A 16,275-nucleotide genomic window follows, 5' to 3' on the forward strand; every position below is an offset into this window, starting at 1 on the left:
AGCTTATGTCTTGGAGGATGGAAATGATTAAAGGTGGGGATTCTTTAATTCACAGTTGTCAGGAAATCAACTTTTGAAAACAAGACACTTTTGATTTCAGTGCTAGGAATACTTTGGCAGTTATCAGAGGATTAATGGTTGCTGAGTTTTTTGGTCCCATGTCCTGAATATGTATGCAATATTTAGATGAGGAATTAAGCTTTGGAAGTATTGTTGCACTTTTAACAATAGAATAAGGGTGGCCCAATAGCTCAAGCAGTTAAATGTTTGACTCACAACTAAAAGGTTGTCAGCCCAATTCTTTGGACTGGCTGTCATTCTCACTGATCTGTCTCAGTGTCATCAGATTGTTGGCTTGAACCCTAGGCAGCAGTGAAATGTTCTATTTGGGGAGTAGGGTAAAGGGACGTTGTTCAGTTCGTCACACTTCAATTGCATCTCCAGCAAGCTGGTCATAAGCATCACTGTTGAGGATTATGATTAAATCTCTGCCCTGGATACCTCTAACATCTGTACACATCAAATTTAAGGAGCAAGAAGAGAACATGCAGGCAAAAAAGGGATAAGATAAAAGCAGTTATGCTAAATCTGCTAAATGTTCAAAGTGCATTTTAAATATTCTGGGTAATGCAGCCAAAATGTCAGCAGGACAGGAAAACAACATTCTATTTACAGAAAAGTTACTGATTAAACAAAGTGAAATTTGAAAATACAGCACTTTAACAAAACCTGTGGCAATCCCATGGGTATGTAAAACAACAGGATAGTACAATGCAACAGCCAGAGCAGACACACTGATTGAAGAATTTAATCTATGTTTTGTACCTCAACTAAGCAGGCTACTGCTGGTTTAAACCTACTGTTTACTGCTATTTAATTATCTATATATTCTTTAAAGTATTGATTGTGACACAAACAGGCTCAAAGGTGGAAATTTTAACCAACAAGAACAGGTGGGTTTTGATCGGGTGGGATGTTAAATGTGGAAATCACAAGTAGATGGGCAGAATCTCCTGCACTTACCCGCTTGGGTAAGCAGCGGCTGGCAGGGGGGATCTTCCGGGAGGTGACCATTAGCAAGGAAGCCCATCCTCAGGGATGCCTGCGGTCATGATTGAACCTCCATGATTGAGCCTTGTGATACTGGCATTTTGTTCAACCTCTGCTGTCCTCCTGAATTCTCGCTGAAAGTCAACTCCGAAGTGTTGTCGGTCTCCAGGCACAGTGTGGTCCCATGCGACTATGGCGAAATTCCTAAAATGTCAGAAAATGATCTTTGATTGAGGCCTTAGTTACGTTGATTACCTACATGCCCACCCTCTGTTGAGCAGCACGCCTCTGGGAAATTTGCCTGGAGGCAGAGCCACATTTTGTAGCCATCCTGCTGGGAATTTCCACTGCTTTCCCGCCCTGCCTCCAACGGACCGGGAATATTCCAGTTGACATCACCAAGAGTAAGTACATTACACCAAGTAGGCTACTTTGCATGATCCTAAACTGCAGTTTTGCAAATATTGTGGGATGTTTTCAGCATGAAAATAGGTGTGAAACTAGAAGCATAAATATAGTCTGCCACACATCCCTAAATTCACTGAGGAACAATAATAACAACTTGCATTTATAATCACAGCTTTAACATAATAAAACATCCTAAGGCACTTTAAAGGAGGAATATCAAGCACCATTTGACATCAGGCCACATTAGGAGATAAGGCCGTAACTTCCGGTGGGGTGGCAATGGAGTCAGATTGCCACTCTGCCCGAAAGTACTTAACCTGGAAATCCAGGCGATCCTATCTCGCCCAACCTTCTGACTCAGACTGGGCGAGATCTGTCTAATGCAGCTCATTCCCGGGGCCTCGCATCAAGGGCAGCTTAGTCTCAAGTAAGTAAGCCATGCCCCCCTTTTAAGGCACTAGCTGCTGTAAACCAGGTAAGTTTAAAGGTTCAACCAGGTTTAAAGGTCTTTGACAAGCCAGGGAGAAAATAAATGTATAAGGTAAGTGGGTAGGATTTGGCAGGGGTTGGGTTGGGTCTGGGTGGGAGGAAGGGGAGTTGGGCCTGGCTGGGGAGGGGTGTGGGGCGGGGTGCTGAGGTCAGCAGTCGGGCCTTGGGGGAGGGAGAACCATGTTGGGGGGTAGTCAGGGGATGGGGGGAGTCTTTTGTGGGGGTGGGGTGTCCTATGAGGGTGAAGTAGTCGAAAGGTGATGAGGTAGTCCTGTATTGGTGGGGAGTCCCGTAGTGGGTAGTAGTCTGTGGGGTGGGGGAAATCCCCTGGGGCACTTGGGGGTTGGCGGGTGTCCCATGGGAGGTCAGTGTTTGTCTGTGCAATAGTTACCCAGAAACTAGAAATGGTTTAAATTCTTCTAATTTTTTCTGGGTAAATATTGATGTAATACAGTTGGAACCATCCGAATTTGCAATTTAAATCCTATTTTCAGATGGTTCACACTGCAGGGCAATTGCCCATCAGAAGTTTGCAGTTCCTGGGCAATTATCTTGCAATCCATACCTGGGAACTTCCCGGGAGGTTCCCCACAGATACACTGCCCTGGGAGCTCAGAAGTTATGGCCCATTAATTAAGGCAGGTATAAAAAGCTGGGTCAAGGAAGTAGGTTTTAAGAAGCATCCTGAAAAAGGAAAGATAGGGGGAGAGGTTTATGGAGGGATTTCTAGATGTATAACCTAGGCAACTGAAGGCATGACTGACAATAGTGGAGTGATTAATTTCAGCGATGCGCAGAAGTCCAGAATCAGAGGAGTGCAGATATATCAGAGGGTTGTAAGACTGGTGTAGGTTACACAGTTAGGGAGGAGGTGTTTTGCAAACAAGATTGAGAATTTTAAAATCGAGGAGTTATTCTACCAGGAAGCAATGTAGGTCTGTGAGCACAGGGATGATGGGTGAACTGGACTTCCTCTGAGTTAAGGTATGGGCAGCAAAGTTTTGGATGGGCTCAAATTTGGGTAGGTGAAAGAAGGGAGGCCAACCTGGAATGTGTTAGAATAGTTATGCCTAGAGGTAAAAAAAGCATGAATGAGGATTTCAGCAGCAGATAAACTGAAGCAGGCCAAAATCAGGCTACAATATCGATGTCTAAGTAGGTGGTCTCATTGATGGCGCAGATATGTAGTTGGAAGCTTGCCTTAGGGTTATGAGTTGACAAATATGGGTTTGTCTTATGGGGAAAGGTTGAGCAGGTTTAGTCTATTTTGGAATTTAGAAGAATTAGAGGGGACCTTATTGAAACACAAGATTCTGAGGGGGCTTAACGGTAGATGCTGAGAGGATGTGAGGGAACGTAGAACTAGAGGGCACAGTTTCAATATAAGGGGCCTCTCATTTCAGATGGAGATGAGGAGGAATTTCTTTTCTCAGAGGGTCATTAATGTTTGGAATTCTCTCCCCCATTAAGCAGTGGAGGCTGAGTCATTGAATAAATTCAAGGCTGAGTTAGACAGATGTTTGATTGATAAGGGACTCGAGGGTTATAGTGGGGCATGTAGGAGGGTAGAGTAAGGCCACAATCAGGTCAGTCATGGTCTTACTGAATGGTGGAACAGGCTTGAGGGGCCAAATGATCTACTTCTGCTCTTATTTCTTATGTTCTTATGATATCAAGGTTGTAAACAGGTTGGAAATACAATGCAGTAATCCCCTGTGCTCAGTCAGAAATCAAGAAATGTTCTTACTCCGAAAAGAGCTTTAAAAACAGCAAGGATTTATTAACATATTAGCACAGTCACACTGGCAAGAGACTGTTCACCTGCTGTGTGTGTGGGAAGGGATTCATTCAGACATCCAACCTCACTGAACACCAACTTGTTCACTCTGAGAAGGTACATTTAATATGTTCTGATTGTGACAAGAGATTTAAGAAATGCTTTGGCGTATAATTGCATATTTTATCACAACTTAATGTCCCAATGCATAACTTTAAATTCAATTATTTTAATTACTTAACATTAAAGTTCAACTCATCTGCAAAATTGACTCAACATAGTTGTGGGTCTGCAGAAAAAAAGGAACTTGTAAAAAGGTTATGTGGTGCAGTGAGAGACTACATTAAAACTACTTTACAAATTGATCAAAACCTTATTATAGTAAACAGAACTTAGAAAATTACTGTCATATTAAATCCAACTGAAGATATGACCAAGTTGAAAGTAAATTGCAAAGTTTTTTTGAACATGGTGGCTGAGCAGACTAGTTGATACCTTAGTTATTTTATTACAGAAGGTCTTGTGGTGCAGTGGCAGCATCCCTACTTTTGCACCAGAAGCCCTAGGTTCAAGTCCCACTTCACTTGATGACCATAGCAGGAGCATTCATAACGTGGCCTAACAAGTTGATTATCAGTGTATAAATCCTTCCAATGTGCCTGATTGCAGGTGTAAAAATGGAGAGTTTCCTCATCAGCCATACTGCAAAAGGCAACGGCAAACCATTGCAGTCCTTTGCCAGTCCATGGACCAATCCAATGGAAATCCACAGTTACCAATGCCCTCTTTGGGCATGGTACCTGGAGGAGAAGGAGTTATTTTATACACTTCATGATTCCCTGGAAGCTTTCCAAACTTTGATTTCTGGCAGTTTAGAAGGAGCTACCATGCGAAATCAAGGTTGACTTACAAAGAGCTAGAGAGGTCTTCTGTCAGTTTATCCAAAGAAAACATAAATTTGACTTATATTCCTCAGAAAGAAAACAGGTTCCAAAGCACTTCACAGCCAATGAAGTACTTTTGAAGCGTAGTCACCATTGTAATGTAGGAAACACAACTGCCAATTTTCACACAGCAAGATCCAACAAGCAGCAATGAGATAATAACCAGCTAATTTTGTTTCAGTGATGTTAGTTTGGGATAAATATTGGCCAGGACAACAGGAAGAACTCCCCTGTTCTTCTTCGAATAGTACCATGGAGTCTTTTACATCCACCTCAGAGGGCTGACAGGACTTGGGTTTAAGATCTCAACCAAAAGCTTAATTAATAAAATTTCAATTGGGGTAAGTATAACGGTAAGTGAATTAATAAGAGTACTAGCACAGAGTAGATCTAGAGGCTTTAATTAAAATTAATAATTTATACAAGGTACAACTAGATTATAAAAGAGGGAATAGAATTTATTTTCTTAGATCATGAATGGGCAGCTATTACTTGCAATTCCTACACCATGTGGGAAAATGTGACCATGTATGACGGAAGCATCTCCAGTTGCTTGAGCTCTAGCTCAGAATTTCTGAGCTTGAGGGGCAGCTGGAGTTACCCCAGAGCATTAGGGAGGATGAGAGTTTCCTGGATCGTATGTCCCTGAAAGTGGTCACCTCACAAGCAGTAAGAGCCCAGAATAGTAGATGGGTGGTTATCCAGAAGAGTAGGCAGAGGCAATAGGTATGGGAATCTTTGAGGCATTTACTGCTCTCAAACCAGTAGTCAGCTTTGGAGATTGCTGAGAGTGATGACCCCTCCAAGGAGTACAGTTCAGACCATGGCATTAAGGGACATGGGATTACACAGGAGGGAACAGCAACAATAGAAATGTGGTCATTACAAGAAATTCCATAGTTAGGGAAATAGACCGGTATTTCTGTCACCAACATTGTGAGTCTCGCATGGTATGTTGCCTCCCTAGTGCCAGTGTACAGGACTTCACAGAGAGTGTGCAGAATATTTTGCAGGGGAAAGAAAGTGAGCTAGAAGTTGTGGTACACATTGGTGCTAATGATATAGAGAGAGCAGGTGTTGAGGTCTTACACTTAGATTTTCAGGAACTGGGGGGGGTGGGGAGGGGGGAGGGGGTAGTTAAAAAGTAGGACCTCAAAGATAGTAATCTCTGAATTACTCCCAGAGTCACACACTGGTGACAATAGAAATAGGAATATGGAGGGGGTTTGAGGCATGGTGGAGGAGGGAGGGCATCAGACTCTTGGGACATTGGGATCAGTTCTGGGGCAAGAGGACCAATGTCCTTGTGGTGAGGTCACTAGTGTGGTTGGGGAGGGTATAAACTAAATTGACACGGGGATATGCACCAGACATAGAAAAGAGGAATAAGCTGCATTAAGGAGTAAGAGTGTTGTAGTAGAGAAGGACATAGTACCATATTAGATAGGAGTAGACTAAGAAAGACCATGAGGAATATAAAAACAGGTTTACAATGCATGTATGTAAACACGCAAAATGTGGTGAATAACGTTGGTGACTTACAAGCGCAAATAACCATGTAGGAATACAATGCAGTGGCTAGAAGAGAAACATGGCTTAAAAATGAAGAGGACTGGGTGCTTAAAATTCAAGGATACAAAGTGTTCAGAAAAGATAGAGGAGAAAAGGGAGGCAAGGTAACAAAACTGACAACATCGTAATGTTTGTAACAGAGTATGTCCTTGAGGGGGCAAAGAAAGAATCTATTTTGTTAGAGTTGAGAAACAAAAAGGGTATAATTACACTAATGGGGCTATTCTGTATGCCTGCAAATAATGAGAGGGCAATTGAGAAGCAAATCTGCAGGGAAATCAAAGAACTGCAAGAATGCTGATCTGGGGGGTTTTAATTGCCCAAATACCGATTGGGATAATGTTAGAGTAAAAGGTAAAGAGTGGGAAGAATTTCTAATATGTGTTCAGGAGTACTTGACTAGTATGTCCTTTGTCCAACGTAGAAGGAGGCATTGCTGGATCTGGTGCTGGTGAATGCTGGGTCAAGTGGACCAAGTGTCTGTGGGGGAACACTTGTTTAAGAGCATTCATTGTAGAATAAGGTTTAGATTAACAATGGAGAAGAACAAGGAACAATCTCAAGTATAACTTGTATTTTGGAAGAGGGATAACTTCAATGGGATGGGAAGGAATTTAACCAGGGTAAAATGGAACCAAAGATTCACAGAAGAAAACTCTACTAGAACAATAGATGATCTTTAAGGAGGAAGCTTTTCGGGTACTGGCTAGGTACATTCCAACAAGAGGGGAAGGTAGACGAGCCAAAGTCAGGTATTCTTGGATGATGAGAGGCGTACAGAATATTACTAAAAAAGGGTGCATGATGCATGCCAGAACCAGGCTAAATATAATAAGATGAAAGTGCGACTGCCATGCCATGCTCCTAGGATGAATGTACTAGAAAGGCTGGCAATGATTAGAGTGAATAGGTTGCCTGGTCTAAAAGGCTTCTTGAGTTCTCTGCCTGTAGGCAGGTGTAACCCACAGCGCAACAACCTCCACCATTGGTAGGGCAAGGAGGCCAGTCCGAAATCCACCCCAGCCGGAACAGGGATCAAACCATGTGCTGTAGGCACCAATCTGATCCACACTGGCCGTCCAGCAAACTGAGCCAAACAGTGCCCCCACCAAGGAGTCCAAGTTGCTGTGGCAACATACGCTCTTACATGCATGTTATAGCCTGGAGCTATGTATAGTGATGGTGGAGGCTCCAATTTCTTTCCATCGCATGGCTGGCCAGGAATCTCTCCCACTCTTACCACCTGCCATTGGCGTATTTTGGTAGGTTTTAAAAGTTGATATTCTACCTGTTTGGCCAGATTATGAGCTCATCTTCCTTGGCCATCGAGTCCTGCAGTGAGACTTGATCCTGGAGCTTCTGGCTCAGATGCAAGGACACAACCCACTGCATGACAAGACCTCCTTCATGGCTTATGTTCCAAGTCACTAAAACAAGTAGGAGTGGAGCTAGCAGTCAGACTTGCCAGAGACTTCCAATTTTTCTTCAATATGGAAGAGGAGGCAGAGGATTAGAGAGTGGCAAATATGACACCCTTATTTAAGAAAGGGTGTAAGGACATTCCTAGTAACTTCAGGTCTGTCAATTTAACATCAGTGGTGAATAAGGTTTCAGAAACAATAATGAGGGAAAAAAATTAACAGGCACTTGGAGAAGTTTGAGCTAAATAAGGAAAGGCAGCACAGATTTGTAAAGTGCAGATCATGTTTGACTAATTTAATTAAATTTTTTGTTGAAGTAACAGGGAAGATGGTGAAGGGAATGCAGTGGATGTTGTTTATGTGGATTTTAAGGAAGTGTTTGACAAAGTACCACTTAAAAGGCTGGTTAAAAATTTGAAGTTATGGAATAGGAGGGTCAGTGTCAGCTGGGATCAAAAATGGACTTAAGCAGTGAATCATGGCAAATGGTAGTTTTTCAGACTGGAGGATGGTAGACTGTGGTGTTCCCCAAGATTCAATACTAGTATTACTGCGTTTATGATATATATAAATATATAAATGACTTAGATACTGGAATACAGAGTAAAATTTCAAAATATGCCAATAATACCAAACTTGGAGGCATGGCTGACAATGAGGATGACACTGATCGATTGCAACAGGAAATCGATAGGCTAGCAGAATGGGCGCACAAGTGGCAGATGGAATTTAATACAGAGAAATGTGAAGTGATGCATTTTGACAGAAGGGATATCGAGAAGTAATATAGACTAAATATAGAGTGCACAGGGACAGAGGAATCTGCAAGTCCATGTGCATAGATCTTTGCGTTTGGTGACTGAGGGAGTTTAAGTATCAAACTAAGGGTTAAATCCTATCTAAATCTAGTCTTTCTTTAATTTAGCAATTAACTAAAAGTTGCTGTTAGAGTTGGAAGAAGGTGAGTTTTAGTCCAACTTTAAAAGAGGGCTCATACAGGCTCTGCTTGCAGCTACAACTAGTTAATTAGAAACAAAAACAGAAATATCTGGAGAAACATCAGCCGTTCTGACAACATCTGCGGAGAGGAGCACAGTTAACGTTTCGAGTCCGTCTGACTCTTCAGCAGAACTAAGGAAAAATAGAAAAGAGGTGAAATATAAGCTGGTTTAAGGGGGGGGTGGGACAGGTAGAGCTGGAGAGAGGGCCAGTGATAGATGGAGATAACCAAAAGATGTCATAGACAAAAGAACAAAGAGGTGTTGAAGGTGGTGATATTATCTAAGGAATGTGATAATAGGTGACATTGAGGGTAGAAAGCAGGATGAGCAAGGTACAGATAGCCCTAGTGGGGGTGGGGTGGGGAGAAGGGATCGAAATAGGATGGAAATAGGTGGGAAAAGAAAAATCTATATAAATTATTGGAAAAAAAGGGGGGATTGGAAAGTGGGTGGGAATGGAGGAGAGAGTTCAAGATCTAAAATTGTTGAACTCAATATTCAGTCCGGAAGGCTATAAAGTGCCTAGTCGGAAGATGAGGTGCTGAGCCTCCAGTTTGCGTTGAGCTTCATTGGAACAGGCCAAGGATGGACATGTGGGCATGAGAGCAGGGTGGAGTGTTGATATGGCAAGCGACAGGGAGGTCTGAGTCATGCTTGCGGACAGACCGCAGGTGTTCCACAAAGCGGTCACCCAGTCTGCGTTTGGTCTCTCCCATGTAGAGGAAACCACATTGGGAGCAGCGAATGCAGTAGACTAAATTGAGGGAAGTGCAAGTGAAACGCTGCTTCACTTGAAAGGAGTGTTTGGGCCCTTGGATGGTGAGGAGAGGGGAAGTAAAGGGGCACCTTCTGCGATTGCATGGGTAGGTGCCGTGGGAGGGAGTTGAGGTGTAGGGGGTGATGGAGGAGTGGACCAGGGCGTCCCGGAGAGAATGATCACTGCGGAATGCCGCCGGGGGGTGGTGAAGGGAAGATGTGTTTGGTGGTGGCATCATGCTGGAGTTGGCGGAAATGGCGGAGGATGATCCTTTGAATGCGGAGGCTGGTGGGGTGATAAGTGAAATAGTTAATTAGAAAACTGGCTTAATCAGGTTTTCAGATGCTAGGTTCCGAGAGTAAAAAAGTAGGCTATCTTTACAGTTCTGACTTTGTCTGCACTGGAGTGCTGTTTTTGGCTGCATTTGAGTGCTTCAGTTGGAATTAGCTGACTGAGGGAGTTCAGTGAGAAGGGAGGAGGTGCTCCTTTCTTTTTCTACCTTTGCTCAAAAAGAAGAGCGGCGGCCTTGGTAAGTAGGAATTGGTGAGTAAATTAGAAAAGTATAATATTTTTAAAGTTCCTATATTTGGATTTTACTGTGTAGCGCCAGGAATAAGGGAAACTTAGGGCCAATATAACAAAGTAATATATCCAAAGTAGAATAAAGTTAATGATAGGGAAGTAGAGTTAAGACATGGCATGGCAGCTCAGTCAAGTGGAATGTGTGTCCTGTAATATGTAGAAAGTCATGGATGCTGCCAGTGTCCTAGCTGACCACATGTGCAGGAAGTGCTGTCAGCTGCAGAAACTTGAGCACTAGGTTTCAGAGCTTGATCAGTGGCTGGAGTCACTGTGGTGCATCTACAAGACTGAGAGCTATATGGATAGCAAGTTCAAAGAAGTGGTCACACCACACCTTAAAGGCCTGGAGACAGAGAGGGAATGGGTGACTACCAGGCAGTCCAAGAGAAGTAGGCAGGCAGTGCAGGAATCTCCTGGGGTCCTGCTCACAAATCGTTTTTCTGTTTTGGAAGCTAGTGAAGGCGCTGGCTCCTCAGAAGAGTGCAATCAAGCCAAGTTTGTGGCAACGCAAGGGGCTCAGCTGTACAGGAGGGGAGGAAGAAGAAAAGAAGAGCTATAGTGATAGGGGATTCACTGGTTAGGGGAAGAGAAAGGCATTTCTGTGGCCGTAGACTTGACTCCAGGATAGTATGTTGCCTCCCTGGTACCAGGGCCAAGGATGTCATGGAGTGGCTGCAGGACATTCTTCTGGGGGAGGGTGATCACCAAAGGTCGTGGTCCACATTGGTACAAATGTAGGTAGGAAGGGGGATGTGGTCCTGCAATCAGAATTTATGGAGCCAGGTAGAACATTAGCAAGCAGGACCTCTAATGTAGTGATCTCCAGATTGCTCCCAGTACCACATGCCAGTGAGTACAGAAATAGGAGGATAAGGCATATGAATGCATGACTGGAAAGATGGTACAGGAGGGAGGCCTTTAAATTCCTGAGACACTGGGACTGGCTCTGGGGGAGATGGCACTTCTACAAACTGGATGGGTTGCACCTGAACAGAGCTGGAACTGAGTTCCTTGCAGGGCATTTTGCTAGTGCTGTTGGGAGGGCTTTAAACTAACTTGGCAGGGGTGTGGGAACCAGGAGAGAATATTAGAGAAGAATACCAGAATGCACAAAATACTGGGTGACAGATAGCACTAGTATAGAGAATAGTAAGTTAATAGGTAAAGCCGGTTTAAGGGAGAAAATAACGAAATCTAAATCAGGGTTACTATGCATATGTGTAAATGCATGGAGTATAATAAATAAGATTGGGGAGTTACAGGTGCAGATTGCCATGTGAAAATATGATGTTATGGCCATAACAGAGACTTGGCTCAAGGAAGGGCAGAACTGGATGTTAAAATATTCCCGGGTACAAAGCGTTCAGAAGAGATAGGAAAGGAAGAGGGGTGGTGGTATTGGTTAAAGAGAGCATTGCAGTGCTGGAGAAAAATGGATGTCCCTGAGGGTACAAGGACAGAATCAATTTGACTAGAGCTAAGGAACAAAAAGGGTGCAATTACATTGGGTGTAGTCTATAGACCACCAATTAATGAAAAGGACGTAGAAGAACAAATCCGCAGGGAAATTACAGAGTGAGGCAGGCATTATATAGTAGTTATAATGGTGGTCTTTAATTATCCAAATGTAGACTGGGACAATGATAGTGTAAAGGGTGGAGAGGGACAAAAGTTCCTAAGTTGTGTTCAGGAGAATTTTCCAGAGCAGTATGTGTCCAATCCAACAAGAAAAGACACACTGTTGGACCTGGTTCTTGGAAATGAGGGGGCCAATTAGATCAAGTGTCAGTGGGGGAACATTTAGGAGACAGTGATCATTATATCATACGTTTTAGGATGATGATAGAAAAGGACGATAGGCAATCCAGAGTAAAAATAATTAACTAGACAAGAGCCAACTTCAATGGGGCAAGAACAGAGCTGGGCCAGATAAACTGGAATGAAAGATTGGCAGGAAAGGCTGTAGCTGAACAATGAGCTACCTTCAAAAAAGAATTGCTTTGGGCACAGTCAAGGTATATTCCATCGAAAGGGAAAGGTAGGATAAACAATTCCAGAGCTCCCTGGATGAAAAAGGAGATTGAAATTAACATAAAGAAGAAACAGTGCACTTATGACAGGTGTCAGGTAGAAAATACAATTGAGAACCCAGAGGAATACAGAAGGTTCAGAGGGGAGATGAAAAAACATATTGGAGAAGCAAAGGGATTATGTGATAAGACTGGCAGCCAAATTAAACGGGAATCTCAAAGTCTTCTTTAGGCGTATAAATAGTAAAAGGGTGGTAAAAGGAGGTATAGGGCCAATTAGGGACCTAAAAAGGAATTTACACATGAACAAAGGGGCCATGGCTGAGATTTTAATTGAATACTTTGCAACTGTCTTTACCAAGGAAGTAGATGCTACCCAGGCCATGGAAACTTTGTCACTAGAAGGGTTCAAAATTGATAAGGAGGAAGTGTTAGATAAACTGTCGATACTTAAAGTCGACAAGGCCCCAAGACTGGATGAGATGCATCCAAGGATGTTGAAGGAAGTGAATGTAGAAATTGCAGGGGCACTGGCCATAATCTTTCAGTCTTCCCTATACTCAGGGGTGGTGCCAGAGGACTGGAGAATTGCAAACATTACGCCTTTGTTCAAAAAAGGCTGTAAGGATAAGCCCAGCAATTACAGACCCGTCAGTTTAACTTCAGTGGTGGGCAAGATTCTAGAAACAATTATTCAGGATAGAATTAGTAGTCACATGGAAAAATATGGGTTGAAACAGAAGAGCCAGCATGGATTTTTGAAGGGGAAATTGTGTTTAACTAACTTGCTTGAGTTTTTTGAAGAGGTAACAGAAAAGGTCGATGAGGGTAATGCTGTTGATGTAGTGTACATGTACTTTGAAAACTCATTTGACATAGTACCACGCAACCGACTTGTGAGAAAAGTTATTGCTCATGGAATAAATGGGACAGTAGCAACATGGATACAAAATTGGCTGAAAAATGAGAAGCAGAGTGTAATGGTCGATGGACATTTTTTGTGCTGGAGGAAGGTTTATAGTGGAGTTCTCCAGGGGTTGGTATTGGGACCCTTGCTTTTCCTGATATATATTAATGATCTAGATCTTGATGTGAAGGGGACAGTTTCAAAGTTTGTGGATAATATGAAGCTTGGGAGTGTTGTGAACTGTGAGGAGGACAGCGTGGAACTTCAAGAGACAAATTGGTGGAGTGGGCAGATAGGTGACAGATGAAGTTCAATGCCGAGAAGTGTGCGGTGATGTATTTTGGTAGGAAGAACAAGGGCAGACAATATAAAATAAGGGGTGAAATTTTGAAGGGGGTGCAGGAGCAGAAAGGCTTGGGTATATATGTGCATTGATCATTGAAGCTGACAGAACGGGTGGAAATAGCAGTTAATAAAGCATATAGTATCCTGGGCTTTATTAATAGGGGCGTAGAGTGCAAGAGCAGGGAGGTTATGCTGAATTTATATAAAACACTCGTTAGACCTCAGCTGGAACATTGTGTATAGTTCTGGGCACCATATTATAGGAAGGATTGGAGAGAGAGATTGCAGTATTGCAGAAGAGGTTTACAAGAATGGTTCCAGGGATGAGAAACTTCAGCTATAGAAAACATAGAAACTAGGAACAGGAGTAGGCCATTTGGCCCTTTGAGCCTGCTCTGCCATTCAACATGATCATGGCTGATCTTCTGTCTCAATGCCATATTCCCGCTTTCTCTCCATACCCTTTGATGCCCCTAATATCCAAATGTTTATCAATTTCTTTCTTGAATGTACTCAGCGACCCAGCCTCCATAGCCTTGTGGTAGAGAATTCCACAGGTTGATCACCCTCTGAGTGGAAATACTTTTCCTCATCTTAGTCCCAATTGGCCTGCCCATATCCTGAGATTGTGGCCCCTGGTTCTAGACTCCCCAAACAGGGGAAATATCCTCCCTGCATCCAGTCTGTCTAGCCCTGTTAGACTTTTATATGTTTCAATCAGATCCCCTCTCACTCTTCTAAACTCTAGTGAATACAGGCCCAGTCGAACCAATCTCTCCTCATACAACAGTCCTGCCATCTCCGGTATCAGCCTAGTAAACCTTCGCTACACTCCCTCCTATGACAAGTATATCCTTTCTTAGGTAAGGAGACCAAAACTGCAACAATACTCCAGGTGTGGTCTCACCAAGGCCCTGTACAATTGCAGTAAGACATCCCTACCTCTGAACTCAAATCCTCTTGCAATGAGGGTCAACATACCATTTGCTTCCCTAATTGCTTGCTGCATCTGCCTATTTACTTTCATTGACTGGTGCACAAGGACACCCAGATTTCCCAATATATCACCATTTAAATAATACTCTGTCTTTATGTTTTTCAAACCAAAGCATATAACTTCACATTTATCCACATTATACTGCATCTGCCATGTGTTTGCCCCCACACACAACTTGTCTAAATCGCCCTGAAGCCTCCTTGCATCCTCCTCACAACTCTCAAACCCGCCCAGTTTTGTGTCATCAGCAAACTTGGAAATATTGCATTTGGTTCCCTCATCTAAGTCATTTATATATACCATGAATAGCTGGGGCCCAAGCACTGATCCCTATGGTATACCAGTAGTCACCGCCTGCCACCCGGAAAAAGACACATTTATTCCCACTCTCTGTTTCCAGTTTGTCAACCAATTCTCAATCCATGCCAGTATATTACCCCCAATCCCATGTGCTTTAATTTTGCCCACTAGCATTTTATGTGGGACCTTATCGAGAGCCTTCTTGAAATCCAAATACTCTACATCCACTGGTTGTCCCTTATCTATTCTACTAGTTACATCCTCAAAAAACCACACTAGATTAGTTGAGCATAATTTCCCTTTTGTAAACCCACGCTGACCCATTCTAATCTCTTTCTCTCTGACCTTACTGCACTCCATTCTCTCAGGTCCAACCCTGACATCGTCATCAAACCCGCTGACAAGGGTGGTGCTGTTGTTGTCTCTGCAATCGCCACCCCTCGACCACTCCCTCCCGCCATCACTCCCTGTGACCTGGGATCCAGTGACAATCCTGGGCCTCAAGAGGGTGTCGTACTATCAGCAGCCATCTGCCTCCCTGGTGGCGGACAGGGCCTCTGCCCCCGGGGTCCTTGATCACATGGAAGGCCCATTGATGCCCCGTTAAATACCTAAGTGGTATTTCATAAGGTGGGCCTTTCCTCAAAGATGCAATGTGGAGCTCTCAACTACAACTGTGGAGCAAGACCCCAGTCGCCTCCATTAAATGCCACCCTTTGTTTTTGATGGCACTTCTGACAGTGAGCACTCCTCAGTACTGCACTGAACCAAGGCTGACAGCACATTTAGGCTTTGGGTCAGGAGTGAGTGAGAAAGTGACATGGTGGGATGAAACAGCAAAACTGGGCTCATAAAAGAAAATCAAGCTGCTGAAAAGTGGGCGACCAATTCACTGAGCCCATTTTCCACTGCCAAGGAAGACTAATTTCACCCCTGATGTGTTTCACCTCACATTCTGTACATGAACGAAAAGGTTACTTGTCAAAAACTTTCCACAGAATTAATACTGCTAAATTCGGAAGGTGGAGGTGGGGCTGTTCCAGGTGGCTTTATTTGACCTTTTGGACCACCAGCGCCCTCCTATAAGACTATCAATTCAAAGCTGGCCCTTGTCCAGGGTGGCTTGGATTAAATCAAACATTGGTCAGTTTGGGAACCTCCCCTTGTTTGAATGAACTCAAAATCTCTGGGAGGGAGCATTTCAAAGTCCCTGTTTGTATTGGCGGTTTGAGCTGGTACCATGTGGCTGAGGGGCTTTAGCCGCGGCATACTGACAGAGCTGAGCCGAGCTGTGACCAGTGAAGCGGGACAGACCATGCAGGGGAATCGGCAGCTGGCGAGGGTCTATGTGAGTCGGCGGATCCCGCAGGAAGCGTTGCGGCTGCTCCGGGACTCAGGCATGTGAGTAAGGAGTAGGGAACCGGGGGACAGTTGAGAGGGCCAGTGTCTGAAGCCACTTACTGTTCAGACTCTTTAAACTTCACTTGCCGAGATTAACCCGTCAATCGCCAAGACTAAACAGCTACCTTATTTAGGCTATGAAACTTGAAGTTGTTTTAAGTTACAGGGAACTTGGTACTGAAAAGGTGTTTAACAAGAGACTGGGACCAGTTCCAGTTATACTCTTAGGGATCATTTCTATAGTTTTTTTTCTTGTGAAATGTGTTTCTAAAGTGTTTGGTCTTAACCAGATCC

At 43.6% G+C, this 16,275-nt stretch overlaps 1 protein-coding gene across 1 annotated transcript in view; it reads right to left on the bottom strand.

Moving 5' to 3' along the window:
* LOC121277027 (zinc finger and BTB domain-containing protein 41-like) overlaps positions 1 to 16,275 on the bottom strand; it is a 71,374-nt gene that overhangs the window by 49,262 nt on the left and 5,837 nt on the right. The window contains exon 2 of the mRNA XM_041185916.1: positions 1,024 to 1,254. The gene's annotated coding sequence lies outside the window, so the exon portion shown is untranslated. The remainder of the gene's footprint in view (positions 1 to 1,023; positions 1,255 to 16,275) is intronic.

The sequence above is a fragment of the Carcharodon carcharias genome, chromosome 4 (assembly GCF_017639515.1).
Source record: "Carcharodon carcharias isolate sCarCar2 chromosome 4, sCarCar2.pri, whole genome shotgun sequence".
Lineage (NCBI taxonomy): Eukaryota > Metazoa > Chordata > Chondrichthyes > Lamniformes > Lamnidae > Carcharodon > Carcharodon carcharias.